Raw genomic sequence first — 6,000 nt, 5'->3', positions numbered from 1 at the left:
TGAGAGAAAAGAGTCAATTAGGACGGCTCTAGGAGCATGAAATAGATGTAAATATCCCATTATAGCCATTAAGCAATATTCCTTCAATATGGCACAGCAAGAGACACAGGGAAAGACCAAGGAAAGACAAGCCTGGCCAAGCTGGTGGTCACCTATGCCAAGTGCAATTGTAGAACTGTTTGCTGACAGCAAACACAAACCACCAGCAGCGGCTATCTCAGAAGGGAGCAGTCCCTGATTCAAGAAGGAAAAACAAATGGGTATTTTAAATTTACTGTCCTGATTTTACTCATCTCTAAAATAACCTGTGTATTCTAAAAAGAAAGTGCTCTTGAAGAGAGATTTTTAGCCTGTTTGATAGGATATTCAGCAGAAACTCTGGGAATAATAAAGGAGTGTTTAAAGCAGATTGCCTGCCTCATTCAGCTGTGTTATGGAGCTGATCCAAAGACACCCAGGAACTTTAAAAGGTGCTGGAGCTGGCCCATCAGTTTCTAGTACTGATAGGAACCGAGCTGTTAGTGTTTTTGCATGACATCCTGCGAGGAAAATCACTGGCATTTGGCTTACTCGGGAGACTTCACCATCTGTTATTGTAGAGACCCAATAATGATACAAAACACAAATAAGCAAAAAAAACCCCTAACACTCTGTCAAAGTTAGTGAGGTCTTAAAATATTCCTGCACAGGTAGAGAATTTGCTGGAGGAGAATCAACAGAGCACCGGGCTCAATTACATCCGAGGTTCCTGTGTAAGACCTGTCAAGCAACTCCTATCATCACGTCTGTGAGTGAGTGTGAGTAATGGGTTTTGTTTAAATTCATGTGGTGTTTGCTACCTACACCCAGACAGATAATGGACAGATAGCAGAACAATGATCATTAAGAGGCTATCACTTAATTCTTGTTTTATTCTGCAGCTTGCCTGCCTTCATCTGTCTTCCCTTCTGAAGAAGTGAGCACGTTCCTTCTGTCTCAGATGGAAATGCAATAGCCTATTATGCATTCATCACAAGTTTTCCATTTTCCATCCGAAATCATGACAGTGATACAAATATGAAAGCCCACAGAATTTGTTTCCAAAAGCATTCACCTCCACGCATATATGTTTAGCTTTCTGCAATTGAATTTCTTATCCCCCAAAACACACAGTCAACTTCCTCCTAAGTAGCAAATATAAGATTTAAGGAGTTTATTTGTCTTACTGAAAACAATAGGTATTAAGTATGGTGGTAAGGGCAGAGCATCCTGCAAAATATTGAAGAAATCTTTTGGCTCACTGCAGTTCTATTGATTTAAGAAACACAAAGGGAATATGCTGAACAAGATGAAATGGGAAATTAAGCAGCATCATGTGAATGTAGTGGTAAAGCATCCTACATAGTCTCATCACTGTCAGCTTCCTGCAGGACAAAAATGTGTGTTCAGTCCTGAAAACGATGTCCTTCCAATGCAAGTATTGGTAAGCATTCATTGCCCTAGCTCTCTGAATTCCTTTTGGTTTAAGGAAGCTGTCAAAGCCTTACAAGTTGTGAACGCTGTTGTGCAAGTAAAATTAATGACTCCTTTTCTGCTTCCCATATTTAAAGCCTTAAATGAGTCTTATTGCTGTGGAAAACATGAGGAGGAGCACAGGGGCTGTCAGGATGGAATTGTAAATCTTTTGGCATTTAAAATCTCAGACCTGATTGACCTCATGACGGTGCTTCAGACCAGTATTTATCTTGGTGTTGTAAAGCAAGCAAATTACCTTTACCCAGGCATGAATCCCACTTTGCAGTCTGCTGTAACTAACTGGGAAATGAGGCTCAAGTGAAATGTTCCAGTCAAGCAAGTAAACATTGAAAAACAAACAAAAACATTTGCATTTGAGGAAGTATTAAATGTATTTATCATCTGCCCTTTGAGTCTGTGTAAGTGCTGGAGTAAGGAGCCAGTAATATGAATAGTTGTAAGTCAGTTATTAAATAAAATGGAAATACATGAATAATTTATACAAATAATAACTGCTGCTTGCCCAGCTGGTGTATTCTGAGGTTTTAGCTGGTGCTTGGCAAGGCATGATGGACTAAGGGTTGCCTGGGGAGAGGGCTCCCTTGTAGCCCAGATCCCCAACAATCGGGGCTGGCTATTTTCAGCACAGTGAGGGGCTCCCAGGAGCACCCTGCTGGTGGCTGTAGGATGAAGCCTGGCCTCAGAAGGCAGAGTCAGCCTGCCAAGAACTCTGCCTACGGTGTCTGCCTAAGCAGCAGCTCTGGCCCAGGGGAACTCAGACTCAATAGGTGTTATTGACACCCTCGTATTTCACCTGGCTTCCCTGCTCTTCCCAACAGCCATTAGAAAGACTCTCCAGAAAGCACTTTGGAGCAGCAGCCAAACCCACATTCTCTGAAAATCCCATGGGATTTTCCTAAGGAACATCCATGCACCCAGAAAGTAGAGGGAGCCCTGGAAAAAGAGCTAGGTTATGATTTTCTCTCTATGTGCTAGCAGCAGAGATGACCCCACTGCCCTATTGAGTTGTTCTTCCACCAGTTCAGAAGGGAGCAGGTGATAAAATTCTCCAGAGAGTATCTCCAGTTTCACCAACGTGCCCCTAAATCCTGCTTTAACTATCAGCATCCTCTCCCACAACCCAAAAGTTACCTTTCCTTGCAAGATATGTCACAGCACTGAAGTTAGGTCTGAGGCATGGTGCCATGAACCCTTCTAAAGCCTGGAGATCACGGGATTCATCCAATGGGGCCAAATTTCTGCTGCCATCAGAGGCACACCTAATTTACCTCCATGCAAAGAGGAACAGAGTGTACTCACTGACCTGGCTGCTGTGCACTGCAGGAGCGTGTAGAGCGTTCCAAGCATTAATCCTTAGGACACAACTGCAAGGTCACAAAGTAATGCTATCTTCTATTTTCTATAGGTACAGAGAGGTGAGCCAAAGACAGAGATGAGACTGGAACCAGATTTCAGTGCTCTGGTTTACGTGCTGTGCTGAAGCCTTTCCAACAGTTGGAAGGGGATTTTGTGTATTATATTGTGAACCCAAAACCACCAGAAAAAAATAATCTTGTGTGCTTTAATGAGTGTAGGAAATATGTGATGTACATGAGTTTTTCTGAGATTTGAGGAAGTCACTAATTAGGTTAGATGATTGTCATACAGCCAAAAAGTGCTGAAGGACATCTTCATAGAAAATTCCAGGGTTTGCTCCTTCTCATCAACAACACAATGAGTATTCAGGGCACTTTAAATCGTTCTGACCTACTATCATAGAGCTCTTTTCTCCTGGTTCTGCTGCTGGCTATGCATTTCGCCACAGAAATTAATTATCTTTGTGAACAAATAGCTTTGTAAAGGACTAGCACTGTGGCCATAGCTGTCTGGTTTAAGTGAGGCAGCAAAGGTAAAGAGAAATGGGTATTCAATGAATGTTTTTGCGGGGAAACAAATTAGCTTTGGATGATGAAGACTTGAAAAAGTGTTTTGGTAACCTATATGGTGTTTACTTTTAGCAGCTATATCAATCTTATAACAGGAACCATTTCCTATTATGTATGGACTGGGCTGTAGTGAAGGTAATACCCCATTGCCTGCAGCTTCTTGTTCTCTTCATTGTTCTTAGACATTCATGATCTCTTAGAGTTTTATGTTGACACCGGGAAAGAAGTGATCTTTGATTCTTCTGCCACTGATTTGGGCCATACTTTGTTTTCTCCTCAGCTTTCCATTCCTAAAATACAGGGATAGCATTATACCCTGTAATAAATGGAGTTGTAATTGTGGAAAAATAATCTTGTTTATTGGTTCAGCTGCTAAAAAGGAGAGAGCTGTTCATAATTGCACCAAAAAAAAAAATCTGAGTGTAAGGGTTAGGTGTTCAAAACAGAGAAGTAAACTGGATGAAATTAGTTGTGCTGTAGGTTTAGCTCCCTGCTGCCTTGCTGATCCATCTGGGACACTCTCAGTCCCTGAGTGAAGATCATGCCATTACTTTAGACTCACAGCCTGCACTGAAGCACAGCTAATGCTCTCCTGTAATTGTTTCCTGAATGCTGAAAACAGCAACAAAGCCCACATGCATGCATGCACATATATGCTCACTGCTATGCTTAGCCTGATGGAAATTCTGTAAATTGCTAACCCTGTCTGGAACTGTATCCCTTCCAACCAAACATCAGCACATCGGCTTGGGCAGCAGAGCTAGGAGTCAAAAATGGGCTCTGTGGAACAGCAGGCTTAACAGCTGAAACCATCAAAGCTCTCAGCCTCCATGCTGGCCAGATGATGAGTTTTTAATTTCTTCTCTGTGGGTCCTGAGATGCAATAGATAAAATAGGAAAGAATTCATACGTCAGTTCTGTTGGCCTTTAAACGTAAATGGAGAAAATCTGCAACTTCTATCAGAAAAAAAACTAACCAATTGGTGTATTTCTGTGGACCTACAATAGTCATGTATCTCTCACATGCAGATATCTATCAAAATGCTCTGAATTTCTTAGTACACCTACTCAAATTCCATATACTTTGTACTAGATGCATAAAATCAGAGAGGAAAGGAGGGAGGAATTTAATTTTACACTTGAAAAATTATGGATCTTTCATTTCTATGCCTCCCCACATTACACTCATATTTAATTTAACATCTTAAGTGGTTCTAAATAAGCTTCTAAGATTCAGTTTAAGCACAAAATATCCATTCAGGATGAATGAATAATTCTGAATATCTGGAACAAGAGAACAAAAAGGGTTTTAACATTAACAATGGGACAGATCCATCAACAAGATAACTATGATTGACACAAATGGAGCCTCTTTCACTGGTACTTGATTTGGCCATTGCATTAGACAGTGTTTTATTCCTTGTGATTAGAGTCCTAGCTCAAAACAGTCTGTTCATACATGAGAACTTGTAGTTCAAGACTATAATACCCTTGACTCACTGAACCAGTGGACCAGACAAAAGTCTCATGCTGATAACTGACACAAATTCTTGAATTTATCTTAAAAAATGTACAAGTTTTCTCTGACTGTGGTGCCTCCAATATTTCCCATCATGTGGTTGTCTCAAGCCCTAGGTGAGTGGAAATGTAGGGTGTTTTCTGCTTGAGGCTCAGTGCACCAATAACTTGGGAGAAAGAAGCTGCTGGCATGAAGAGGGGCAAGGCTTGAAAAAGGAATACAAAGTGGTCACAACTGGAAAAAAAGGAGTGGGATACACCTGGGAGCTGCTGAGGGGCTCAGCTGAGCAGTAATCAATGAAAGCAACAGCTCACAGACTGAAGAAATGGAGCTTTCAGCATTTAAAATGCTATTGTAGCAAACAAACTTCCTGCATGCCAACACCCTGACAGCAGAGTGCCAAGTTAACTCACCAAGTTCATGCTGGACTAACTGGGGCATGCTGTGAAGATAATAAGAGCATTTATCTGTCATGAATGCAAGCTTATGGATTGATAGATCATTTGATCTGTATGACTGTATTATGGATTTGCCATTAGCTTTTATCTTTAGCCATGCTGACAGAATCAAAAAACATATTTATTACACTTGGTGGGTTTTAATCGACTTTGCATTTTCCTGTGAGTAGAGTTGGAACACAGATAATCTGCAAAATACACTGACAATCTTCCAGTTTATTCTGGTTTATTCATATTTTTTCCAAAAAACAGCTGAAGAGCATATCACAGATGCATTCTCCTGTAAAAGCTTTACATAAGGTTTGAAGGAGAATAAACTAGCATTAGCCATAGAAGAGAGAAAGATGCAGTGCAAAAAAAGCTTATCCTCTGGGCTTGATGAAGAAAACAGCTCAGATCCAGCAAATCAATGATCCCAGAATGAAACTGAAACACTGCCCACAGAAAAAATGGATTTGCAAAATGTGAGTTCTCCCTATTTGATATGGTATTGCTCCTTCCAACAGAGGAGAGCTTTTAGTGCTATGGTCTGATACTACCTGATAACATCCAAATAATGTGACAGAGGGACCAAACCTCTGCT

At 40.9% G+C, this 6,000-nt stretch overlaps 1 protein-coding gene across 1 annotated transcript in view; it reads left to right on the top strand.

The window, feature by feature from the left end:
• Positions 1 to 688: 688 nt before the first annotated feature.
• The window catches only part of GRM3 (glutamate metabotropic receptor 3), a 64,325-nt gene continuing 59,013 nt past the window's right edge, over positions 689 to 6,000 (top strand). Inside the window, exon 1 of the mRNA XM_084206027.1 lies at positions 689 to 787. The gene's annotated coding sequence lies outside the window, so the exon portion shown is untranslated. The remainder of the gene's footprint in view (positions 788 to 6,000) is intronic.

This window comes from Fringilla coelebs (assembly GCF_963513975.1).
Source record: "Fringilla coelebs genome assembly, chromosome: 5".
NCBI classification, from domain to species: Eukaryota; Metazoa; Chordata; class Aves; order Passeriformes; family Fringillidae; genus Fringilla; species Fringilla coelebs.
Note: the sequence above shows the minus strand (reverse complement) of the source record. Positions and strands in the feature narration are given on the sequence as shown.